This window comes from Camellia sinensis, chromosome 13, assembly GCF_055761805.1.
Source record: "Camellia sinensis isolate YWXY chromosome 13, ASM5576180v1, whole genome shotgun sequence".
NCBI classification, from domain to species: domain Eukaryota; kingdom Viridiplantae; phylum Streptophyta; class Magnoliopsida; order Ericales; family Theaceae; genus Camellia; species Camellia sinensis.
In genome coordinates, this window is record NC_138973.1 from 38213880 (window position 1) to 38227203 (window position 13324).

The following is a 13324-nucleotide window of genomic DNA, read 5'->3' on the forward strand; positions in this document are numbered from 1 at the left end:
CTCGCATCTTTCACTTATTCAATGCGTTGGAGGGTTTGCCCCTTTATGCCTTAACATGAACCATTGCGTATGCCTTCATGCCTAAGCTTGCGAGCCATCATTTCAGTGTTTATTTGGGGTTATTATGCCATGATATAACTCTGATTTTTGTTGCTTAAGTCATTCCATGCTTGGTCTTAATAGGTGTAGTGTAATCCACCTTATTTGCCTAGCATTCATCATGCTTTATGTCCATCATGCTAGCTTATTTTGGCTTACTTCCATGCATGTTTTAGACTCATTTTAACATGTACTAGGACTGTTTTAGGTTGCCTTAGCCATGTGCTTCATGCTTTGTATAGTTGTAGTGCAATTGGCCTTGCTAGCTTTGTGTTTTGATGATTCATGCATGCTATCTTTGAGCTATTTGGATGATTTGGCATCATTTAATACTTGATTTCAGAGCATGTAGCATTTCCATATTCCCACTTCATTCATGCTTCAAGTGCCATTGGGTGTTGTGCATTATTGCCTAGTTCATGGCCTAGCTTGTATGCTTGCAGGCCTAGGTATTTGGGCCCTCATCTCAGCATGTTTTAGTCTTTGTTTAGACCTATTAAGCTCTATCCATGCTTAGTTCATGCATTTGTGCCATGTATTGCATGCCTCCTTTGTAGTCCTCCTTATTAGCTTTCATGCTTTAGGACCATTGTATGCTTTACTTGTGTTGTTTGAATGATTTAGCATCATTTCTTACTTCATTTCAGTGCACTTAGTGTTGTTACACTTCCATGTTTTTCACTCCTTGAGCACTCTTGAGAGTTGTGCTCTTTGGCCTACTTGATTGGCCAATGCATTGTGCATGCATGCTTTGTATTTTGTGCCTTTATTTTGGTGATTACGGCCACTGATTTGGGCATGGCTGAGGCCTATCCATTTTGGTTTAAGTCCATTGTGTATTGTGTATGCCATGTTATAATGCATTGTGCATGTTATGTTGTTGTTTGCATTGAGTATGCCATGATAGTCTATTGTATTGAGTATGCCATATAGTTGCATATTTGCATGTTTAAGTCACATTGCATGTTTGCCATGTTGCTTGCATTGGTGTTTGGAATAGGTATTAGTCCAAACACGGGAAATGAGGGGTGTTTCATACTTAAAGTGATGAAATGTGCCTTAATTCCCGGTCGCCGACGCTCTTGATCATACATGATAGAGTTTTAGGCTTTATGTGTTTACTTGTGCATTCATTTCATATTGAATTGTGCAACTTCGCCTCTCGGCCATCATGCATGGAAATGCGCGATTGGTGGCCCGAGGGTCGAGAACTACACTCCCTTGAGCTCATGACATAATAGGGAGGGTGGTTGTGCACACATATCTTGCAAATACATTGTCATGCCCTTTCTTGCTCTCTGTTGCAGCAAATTGCAGTTCAGCAGCAACAACTGGTCGCTCAATTAGATTTGGGATCTCCTCCTCTTCCTCGTGAAGGAACTTTTGCTGGACGGCATTGGCATAGTCCATTATCTAGCTCGATATAAAGTGGGAATGCGGATTCAGAAATATTTCAGAGTCGTGTGACTGACCGAGCTTTTCAACCGCAGCCTTCCAGCTGCACTTAAAGAAGATATCTTTAGCTACTTCACATTGATGGACGTAGGTTTCTTCGCCCTCCTTGAAACCTCGGTCGTCCGCGTCCTCCATTTTTTTCTTCAGCTCTTGGATCTTGGCGTTCTTTTTCTTTTATATCTTTGTGAGTTCGCGCATGTAGTGGTCTTTTTTCTCGGCTAGGGCTTTTTGTTTGTTTGCCTCGACCACGTTGACTAACTCGGTCAGCCTTTTTTTTTCGGCAGTTAGCTCGGCCAAAGTTGTCTTCAGGACCTTTAGCTCGGCCTCTTTAGAGCTCATTTCCGCAATGGCGACCTTGGTCATTTTTCGTAGCTCAAGGATACGTTTGTGAGCCACTTGGTTTTTCTGCATGGCCTGTGCAACATTCAGAACGGTTAGCTAAAAACTGCGTATAACGATTTATAAAAATTATTAAGTGGAACGGATTTCAGACTTTACCAATATCATGGACTTGGTCATGGAGCGAATCACTTTCAGCTCAGTTAGATTTTCGTGTCGCTCCATGTCAGCTAGCAGGCAGACACTTTTTGCTAAATTAAAGGCCAAAAGGTGATCCTTCTCAGCACTAATAGAGTCATGTGTAGTCACAGCACGTCCCTTGAAGGACACGGCTAGTGCCCACACCAAAAGGGGAGGTGGATTGGACTGGCCGGAGCGTCGGCTACTTTAAGGCACAGTCTAGTTTGCCTAAGAAATTTGCAGATAAGGGGCTGGACTAGGAATCGGAGTCCACCCTCTACAATAGATAGCAGTGTGAATGAGACAATGCCCGGTTTACCCCAGGGCGTGGTGTTCAATTGTACGTCGTCAGGGATGTTGTAGTCCTTTCGGAACTCGGCTATGGCGCCGGGTGAACTCACCAAGAAGCGGTACTTGCCTATGGGAGTCAGTCTATCCGAAATAACTTAAAAGATGTAGTTTGGTTGAACCATCAGGACCGATAGCCCAGTTAAGCAGCACCACTAAGTGGTGTGGGGAAGGTGTGCCTGGCCAACCTAGTCTGCAAAGTGAGAAATAAAAGTATTACACCCCAGTGATTGACCGGGCTATGGCAAGATCATATGTTTAGTTCGGCTAGCGAGTGGGCAAGGTTTTTGCTTAGTTCGGCCTAGGGGCCAAGTTTTTTAGCTCGGTTATAGACAACAAGCCGCAGCTCGGTCCTCGTTTTTTAGATGAGGCATAAACAAGTTCTTAGTTTAGTCACTGTATCATTTTGATCAAAATGACTATTCTTATCTGGTTTCTGTTCTAAAAGTGGGTCTTCCTAGAGAATGGGGTTTTTGGGGGTGCTATAACCATTTTTTAGCTAAGTAGACATCATTTTATTATGTTTATGATTGGGTTCGGTAACCAAGCATCAAGAACTTGCAGAACAACATGAACATTTTCGTAGAAAATATTAGAAAGAGCGAGTAACTTAGAGGTTTTTGAGAAAAACATCTGGTATTGGTCAGCAAATGGAGTTCTAGCAAACGGCAACAGGCGTGAGGTGTTGATGAGCAGCTCAGAGTGCGAAAGGGAATGAAGAAGAATAGTGGGGAGTATGCAGCTTCAAATGTGAGAAGGAATGAAGATGAACAGTGGGAGTGTGATGAATAGTGGAATTGACTTTACATATTTGGGAAATGTAAAAAGGCGGGGGCGTTTCAAATTTTGGTAGTGGGTGACGGCTGTACCGTAGGTACGGGGCTAGTGGAGGCCTCCCACATGTCCCATGATTGAAGAGGTGTTAGGGAACGTGCTAAGTGATTGATGAGACACGTTAGAACCGAGCAGATTGTAAGAGCGAACCAACAGTTTTAGCTCAGTTGAATTGAGTACATTTAGCTCGGCTTTGGAAGATAGTAATCCCAATCATACTTCGCAGATGGAATTAAAGGGCAATTAAGAGAGTAATTTGTGGACAAATTAGGCCGAGCTAGGTAAGGGTTTCTTCTTAGGATGGGCCGCATGTTGGGCCAATCTGGGAATAGCTCGGTTACAGATTTTGGGCCTAGTTATCCGAGTGTAGCTTGCAACACAAATCGGAGTAGCGCGATGACCGGGTTAGGCGTAGCCTACCTAGATAAACGCATAAGCTGTTGGGGTTTCATAGCTCAATCAAAGGAGTAGAAGCACAAGCACAAGGTAGCTTGGTTAAATATAGTCAGCCGAGCAGAGTATTAGGCCATCTCACTTGGCTTGCAGTGAGAAGGGTGATCTTAGGATAGGCTTTATTCCTGGGAATGTGATTCCTAGAAGGAGAGTTAGAGTCCTACTAGGATTATGCCAAGCAAAATTTATAAAAGCTCATGGCAGAACCTATGCATAGGTATTGCAATTCTTACTCTCGAATACACAAAGCTTTTGTGTCTGTTGTCTATTTTGCTGACTTAGGCACACACACCTGCCAGCTAGCTCACGTTTGTGTTTTCAAGTGGTAAAGCGACGACATTTGGAGGAGTGCAAACTTAGTCAACAGGATTAGATGAGGAGATTATTATGTGCTCATTCAGCTATAATAACTTGTACCCTTCAGTCATCTCCTTCCCCATTCATCTTCTACAACACCAAATAATGGAGCAAAACACCATACTTTCAGGCCACTAAGTTGTTCCTTTCTCATTTTCTCTTCCATTCTTCATGAACTTTGTTCCCACTTTTGGTTCCACAAATGAGATAGACATGCAAGCTTTGCTAGCCATTAGGGATGGAATAAAGGAAGATCCTTTCAGGGTCTTTAGCTCATGGCACAGTTCTCTCCATTTCTGCAAATGGCAAGGAGTTACTTGCAGTCATAAGCATCATCAGAGAGTAAGTGCACTAAACCATGCATAACATTAGTAGGGGTTCCTTGTTTCCTCATATAGGAAACCTTACCTTCCTTCGAGTGATCAACCTCGAGGACAACGGCTTCCATAGGGTGATCCCCCAAGAGGTTGGTTGCTTGTTTCAAATTCGTTATCATATTCTTGGAAACAACTCTTTCAAGGGAGAATTTCCAGTTAATGTCACACATTGTTCAGACCTTAGAGTCATCGATTCAATTAAGAATAATCTTGGAGGGAAGGTTCCAATTCAACTCGGCTCTCTGCCACAACTCTATGAATTAGTCCTATCCTTGCATCACTTTTTTGGAACAATCCAACCTACACTTGGGAACCTCTCTGCTCTGCATTTTTTTTTTAATTATATGTCAAACAGCAATTTAGAAGGCCAAATTCCTGTTGAACTTGGAAACTCTCAAACTTGGAAGTGCTTCAGTTGTCTGAAAACAAGTTGACCAGTATGATTCCTCCTGCTATTCTCAACATTTCATCAATCCATATATTAGCTCTAGTCTCACACCAATTGCATGGAAGCTTGCCTTTTAACCTAGGTCTCACCCTTCCAAAACTTGAACGGATTTACATTGGAGAAAATCAATTCTCTGGGTCCATTCCTGCATCTCTGGTTAATGCTTGGCATACCACAGAATTTGGGAGAACTTAAACAACTTGAGCTTTTAAATTTTGGGGCTAATACTCTTGGCACTGCAAAATCCAATGACTTGTAGCTCCTTACCTTGTTCACCAATTTCTCTTGGGGGTGTATTGCCCACTTTAATTGCAAATCTCTCCACCAAGCTCATATGCCTTAGGTTGGATCAGAACTACATATCAGGAAGCATACCTCCTGCTATTGGGAACCTTGTCAACTTGGAGCTGCTTGCACTCTATGAAAACCCGCTCACTGGCAACATTCCCAATTCCATGGGAAAACTTATCATGTTGCAAGGGCTCCATATGCGTGTAAACAAAATCTCAGGGAAGATTTCAAACTCTTTCAGTAACATGTCAAAACTAATTCTTGCAAAAAAATATGCTAGAAGGAAGTATACATATTTCTTTGGGTAATGCATAAACCTACAAGGACTGGATCTTTCACTGAATTGCCTTAGCGGTATGATACCCAAACAAATACTTGGACTGACTTTATTCACTCTAGGTCTTCTTGAAGCCTAAAATTTCTTAACAGGACCACTGCCATTAGAAGTGGGTAATATGATAAATCTTGGGCAATTCAATGTTTCAGAAAACATTCCAAGCACTCTTGGTGATTGTCTAGTTTTGAAATTTCTTTACATGGAGGGTAACCATTTCGAAGGTACTATTCCACCATCTTTCAAACAATTAAGAGGCGTTCAAGAAATAGATCTTTCAAATAATAATTTGTCTGGCAAGATTCCAGTTTTTCTAGGCAAGTTCTCTTTGCTTCAATCTCTCAACCTTTCCTACAATAAGTTTGAGGGTGAAGTTCCAAGCAAAGGAGTGTTTAGCAATATCAGTGCATTCTCAATTGTGGGAAATAGCAAGCTTTGTGGAGGAAATAAAGCATTGCAATTGCCTGCATGTCCCACAAAAATTTCAAAGAAACGAGGAAAGCATTTCCATAATATAGTGCTAAGTATTGCAATTAGTGTTCCTGTCTGCATCATTTTGCTGCTAGCATGCATTTGTGCCAAAATGTATTGGAACAAAGGGTTGAAAGAGAAAATTGCTTCAACCTGGTTGCTTGTAAACCAATATCCAAATATTTATTATGCAGAACTTCTTAAGGAAACTGAAGGATTCTCCTCAAGAAATTTGATCGGCGAGGGAAGCTATGGTTCTGTGTACAAAGGGATTCTCAATTGTGAAACTATAAGAGCAATTGCTGTCAAGGTATTCAATCTTCAAGTAAGGGGAGCCAGCAAGAGTTTCTTGGCAGCATGTGAAGCATTGAGGAACATCCGACCTCAGATCCAGTTAAGATAATACTGCTTGCTCAAGCATAGACTTCAAAGGCAATGAGTTCAAGGCTTTGGTCTTTCAATTCATATCCAATGGGAGTCTCTGAGAGCTGGTTACATTCGAGTTCACAGAACCAGGAGGACTCCATGAACTTGAACCTTGTTCAAGGCATTGGATTATCTTCACAACCATTGTGAAACACCTATCTTCATTGCGTCTTGAAGCCGAGCAATGTTCTTGATGATGATCTCTCCACCAGTGTAAGTGATTTTGGTTTGGCAAGAATTTGTCTAACCAAGACAGGTGCATCCACTCATAGACACAACAGTGCTTCAAGTAGAATTAGAGGAACAACTGGATATATTGCTCCGGGTAATTTTATCTATTTTATTGTTCTTTTGTTAAAGTTCTCATTCTAATTATGTTTTACACTAGGGTGTGTTCCTTCCCCTTTTCCTTCTCTCAACAAAATCCTAGTTATATCCAAGATTCAAACACTGTGTTGTCCTGTTCGGTATAGTTTGCAAATTGTTTCTTAAAATTATTTTAGGAAAAAATTTCTCAAAATAATAGACTTATTGGGCAACTCTAAAAAGTTGTATATGAATTTTCCAAATCTGTTTATTGACAAATATTTAAAAAGAAAATGGATATGATATGAAGACAATTGGGGTTCTGAATCCCTATGAGTGAGCAGAATATGTTGAATTTGTTTCTTAAAGTATTGTTGAATTTTTCATTGTTTTTGTTTTCAAAACCAGGGAAAATGAAAACAATGAAAACAGAAATAGTGTCAAACAACCTATGTTTGATTGTTTCTACTTGCAGAATATGTTATAGGTGGGGAAATGTCAATAAAAGGTGACGTGTACAGTTATGGGATTGTTTTACTAGAGATGTTTAAAGGGAAAAAACCAACAGACTACATGTTTACAGACAATTGTTGATCCTTCACTGATATCAGAATGGCCAAATGAATCAAATAAGACTAGTGGAAGCAGCAGAGACAACGTTGTTAGGACAGTGAAGTGCTTGGAACGTATCCTTCAAATTGGAGTTGTGTGTTTTGCAGATTTACACAGTGAGAGAGTGAATATTATAGATGCTCTCATGGAACTGCAAGTGATTAGAGATGTTTATCTCAGAAAAAGAAAGACGTAATAAACAAAATTGTGTTATTCATCTCATTTGTGAGAAAATTCAGAGATACTTGTAGAACAAAATTGTAAACTTTTATTACTTGTTTGGTGCAGCTTTATTGGGACTTCTTATAATCTAATTTATTTTGAAATTTTGTGTTGATATGTTTGGTGCAACTTCTGTTTACACCGTATGATTATTTATTGAAGAGTTGAGAAGACCACAAACACCAAAGTATGCTTACTGGCTTTTGCATGTGAATTTTTTATTCAAATATGCTTTCAAGAGGACTAACTTCTAACTTCTACTAACAGGGGTTATGAAAAAACAAGAGACCCCATTTGGAATTTAAATATGAATATTTGAAGAGTTTAGTTGACAGTTAAACCGCATATTTTAGTCGGCCCAGGTTTGTTGTTTTATCTCTAAAGCTCCCTTCTTTTATCAATTTTGGTGAATGAGAAGTTACAGAACTATCTAGTCATGGGTCTAGGGGCCAAGTGAGTCAATATTTATCTCCTACCTTAGTTTACGAGTGTCTGCAGCATCTCTGACGGTAATAGGCATTTTACATATCTAAACATTACTATAAAGTATATATTTTATTTTGCCTATCAACTATTTCATATTTTTACTCCAACCATGCTCTTTATTTTAGCTATTCATCTAAATATTATTAATTTTATAAAATGCCACATCAGCAACAAAGATGGTGGGAAATGATCCCAATGATTAAATACATTTTGCCTAGCCTTGAAGGCTAGCTACATGTAGCTAGTGAATGTGAGTTGAACTAAAATGCCTAATCATATGCCTAGTGCATTGGAGTTAAAAAAAATGAGTTATATTAGGCATTTTGACTAACAAACATTATATACCTAGTGGGTTGGAGATGCTCTAAATATTACTATAAAGTATATATTTTATTTTGCCTATCAACTATTTCATGTTTTTACTCCAACCATACTCTTTATTTTAGCTATTTATCCAAATACTATTAATTTTATAGAATGCCACGTCAATAACAAAGATGGAGGGAAATGATCCTAATGATTGAATACATTTTGCCTAGCGTTGAAGGCTAGCTACATGTAGCTAGTGAATATGAGTTGAGCCAAAATGCCTAATCATATGCCTAGTGCATTGGAATTGAAAAAAGTGAATCACACTAGGCATTTTAACTAACAAGTATTATATGCCTAGTGCATTGGAGATGCTCTTAGATAGGTAAAATGCCTACTACCTTTGGAGATGCTCTTATCTCTAACAGATTCATATAACTGACCCCAAGTGATAGGTATTAAGATTTATCTAGTTAAATTGAGGGGGCGGGGTTGAAATGAGGGCCATATTTAAATTATGGGCAAATTACATATACACCCCTCGAGGTTTGGTTAAATTACAGATGCCCCTGAGGTTTGAGAAATTACGAATTCCCCCCTGAATGCTATATTTGCATAAGAAATTAGGGGGTAATTTGTTATGAAATATAAACCTCAGGGGGCAAATTGTTATGAAAATACAAACCTCAGGGGGCGGGATGTAATTTCCGAAACCTCAGGGGGTATCTGTAATTTAGCCAAACCTCGAGGGGTGTATATGTAATTTGCCCTTAAATTAAAATTCATTAATTGGGGCTCATTTTGGTTCTTACAAGGAAAGCTTTATCATAACCCATTCTAAATATGCATCCTTTTGGGAAAAGCCCCATACCTTCAAGAGTTGATGATGATCAGATTTATATGATCCAGACTTGGTCCGACAAACCTACAAGAGAAGATATGAGTCTTGAGTAGGCCCCAATGTGATGCTAGTCAAAAACTCTCTGATGCCTAAGTTAGTAGCATGAATTGAGAGGGAATGAAAGGTGAGTTGTAGAGTTTTTGAATGTTGCTTATCTTATGCCTCTCATCTACCCTTTTGTAGAGGGTCTCTATTCTGGTCATTTAGTATTGATGGCCTTTCATTTATTGGGTCATGAGTCATTTGAATTAATTTTTAAAATTCAAGCTTACATTCATTATGTATACATCTGTAATCCTTCATTCTCAGGTGATGCTTTAACTGAGAGAAGGGAATCAAAGTCTAAACTGAGTATGAAATCTCACTTTCTACATTGGCTCATAGATCAAGCCCATCTCACTTGAGTATCAAAATGTAAGAAAATTCATAATTTTTTTTTTTAAATATGAAAATTCAAAACCAATCTAAAAAATTAAAAATAAAATAAAATCCACAGGTCGTCGGTATTACCAGGGGTGGAGGCAAGTGAGGCAGGGGGGGTCACGTGGCCCCCACTCAACTTTTCCAAAATTATACTTTTGTCTCTAACAAAAAAATATATTTCAATTCAATCCTTTCAAGTATTTTTTTTGAAAATCTTATATCACTATTTTCTCTACTTTTTTTTTTCCAGAAAAATTGTTTAATTTGTTACTTTAAATGTTTAATTATACTAAAAAAATTCTTATAAATTTTATATTAAAGGAATGTTATATGCCACAAATTTTTTGTCATTGTTTTGTACCACCTCTTATATGAACTCATAATTGATCCATTTGATTACAAATAATTATTACACAATTAATGACAACTAATAAAATATTGTCACGTAATTCAGTTATTCATAACGGTGAAAAAACAAATGTGATATATAAAAATCACTGTATATTATTTATTCACCTTCCTTTTTGTGTGTGCATCTTGATTAAAAATTTGATCTCAGATTTCATGAGGGCATGTGATTATTTTTTAAACCGCGATGATTATCATGCATAAAATTAAATTATTAACAATAAAGATAATTGAATCACACTTATTGTATGAAAATGTTTGGGAACTCTAATTGAGCACCTCTAATTCACCCCTAATGATGTGGAATGGGTCCACTCCTCACTCCTTATCCTTCCTCTCTCTCTATCTCTTTTTAATTTTTAGTCCTACTATCAAATAAAAAATAAAAAAATTAGATTAAGTTGGAGCACAATTTTTGTTACAAGTTCAACTCAATGATGCCGCTTCTGAGTCAAAATCCTAACTCCGCCACTGGATATCACCCATGTAAGACTCTACCCCTTTTAAACGGAAGAAAAAACGTCTTTTTCTTCATCTTCTAGCTCGTGGAAAAAAACTCTAAGGTAGGAATAGTTATTCGGTCTTTTAAATAATGCACCTCTCAAAGTGAAGTTTTTATATGGTCTTTGGTTTGTGGAAGCATCTTGACCAATGATGTCCTTTGAAGGAGGCCTAATCATTATCTTTCTCCTCAATGGTGCATTATGTGTGAGGGAGAGAGGGAGACTCTAAATCATCTTTTTTTGCATTGCCCAGTGGCAAGGTGTTTGTGGCAACAATTCTTCTCATGGGGTTGTCTGGTCTTGCTTGGTTGGCTCCCAAATCATGTAGTTCAATGCTCTTTGGACTCAAATAAAAAAGCAAAGATGTTGGGGCTTTGTGTAGCTTTCGATCTATTCTAGGTCATACGGTTAGAAAGGAATGCGAGGGCAATTGAGGATAAAAGTATTGATGTCTTTGCGATGTGGGAGAAAATCATTTTTTTGGTATCTTTTTGGGCTTCAGTGGCTTCCCATTTAGGGGAATCTCACTTTTTTTTTATTTTCAACAATTGGAAATCTGTGTGTGACTTTTAGGCCTTGTTTGTCATCTTTTAAAAAAGTCAAAAAATCATTATCCTATTTAAGTCACATCATCTTATTTAAGTCACATCACCTCTCTACCACATCACTTCATATCCAGCCCATACCCAACCCATATTTCATAAAAAGTTAAAAAGTACACTTATTTAGAACATTCTAAACAAGTCCTTAGATTTTTTGATTTTCGTTTACGAAGACTTCTTGTCCTCAATTGTATTGCTTTTTTTTTTTTATCTTTTTTATTTATTTATTTCATTTTCATAATATTCTTCTTTTGTTATTAATAAATAAATAAATAAATAGGTCTTATAAGAATTTTATGTTGTTGGTGTGTCTAACTAATAAAAAGGGACCTAACCATTGCATTAACTAAAAAATAAGGAGGCAGCTCCTCTCCAGTCCATGGACTGGATGACTTTGTTTCAGCCTGTGGTGTCTATCATAGGTATTGCCTTGATAATTCAAATCGTTCGTTTTTTAGACCACGATGTATAGTTATCCATAAAAAAAATTAAGTCGATCCGATAATGGTAGCCATGTTAGTTTAGGGTAAACTACCAATAGATCATATTGGTTAGACTTAATTCCTATTAAGTCTTATTGAAAGTTAGTCTTATTAAAATCGTCGCTAAAAATAATTTTTTGTGACGATTTTTTGTATGTGCGCTACAAATTAACAAATAGTGACTTTTTTGACACGATTTTTATAAATTGTCACTAAAACTTACAATTAGTGACTTTTTCTATGACCTTTTTTGTGATGATTTTTTTAAACTGTCGCTAAAACTTATAATTAGTAATGTTTTTCATGATAATTTTTTTAAGTTGTCGTTGAAAATTAACAATTAGTGACATTTTTTAATAGTGTTTAATGAAAAATACCATTAATTAGCACATGACCTATTTGACAATAAGTCTACCTATTAAAACCTATGCGTAAGTTTCCCCGTTAGTTTATGGTATTTAGTTACAAAAAAATGAATGATAAATATTATTTGAAAACTAGATCATTCATATATGAAGAGACAAACTACAACAAACTAACATGGTTAGGGTTATCAAATCGACCTAATTTTTTTTTCTGAATAATCTATATATTGTGATTTAAAAAATGAACCGTTCAAATTATGGTTTCTGATATTAAGATGTTATAAAATAAATAACATGTAATATTTTGATAGTAGTTGGGATCGCTCAATATTTTTACAAAGAAATTGACAAGATGGAGCAAAAATTTCTCTGATAATAATATTGAGGGGCCTTAACTAATAAAAAAAAAAACCCTCCCCTACTACCAAAAGTTGGAGAGAATGTTTCAATAATTTTCCAAATAAAATTTATCATAAAATAAAATTATTTACTATGACTTTTCACTAATACAGACAAAATGGTTCCAATATTCTTAGGGATTCAGAAAAGAAAAATGCTTGGGAGCACTAAGCATTAGTGCTATTAGTGGTGATGTTTTTAGTGGGATGAATCATTGTTGTTCAGAAAAAGTACGGAGAAAAATTTTCCAATGAAATATGTGGTGTAGATTTAAAATTTCCTTTTGTTGTGTGGACCATCCTAAAATGAATATGATCCTACACATTGTATTTTCTGAATATTATTGTAAATGGTTCTTGTAAAAAATATGAAAAAATCTCCCCAGACTTTTCTAGTTGACTCTCAATCAGTAGTTCTAGGAACTCAGAAAAATAAATTAAAAAATGCTCAGAATTTGTAATCAAAGGTTAAGATTTACTCATATGTAACCTTATAATAACAATTTCTAGGAACTCAGAAAAATAAATCAGAAAAGAGACTAGAATTCATAGGCTTGCTTGGACTCTCAACATCTCGATATTGACAGTCACGTGAGTGTTTGGTTAACAACGTATGGTGTGGTTGGTGAGAACAAAACCTTTAAAATCGCCATTGACTTGACTCTATTTTGTGGTGGTGTTCATCTAATAGCAAGGCCTGTGTATTTTGATTGTGTATTATATGTCTCAGTTATTGTGATATTAATTATGATTTATTGTGAATATTATTTTAATTATGATCAAAATACTCTTTATTATATTTTATGTGGTGTTTAATTATAACTCATTATACACACACTAAAGCAGGGCAGGGCAGGTGTGTATAGTGGCACTACCCATTATAACCGACATCAAG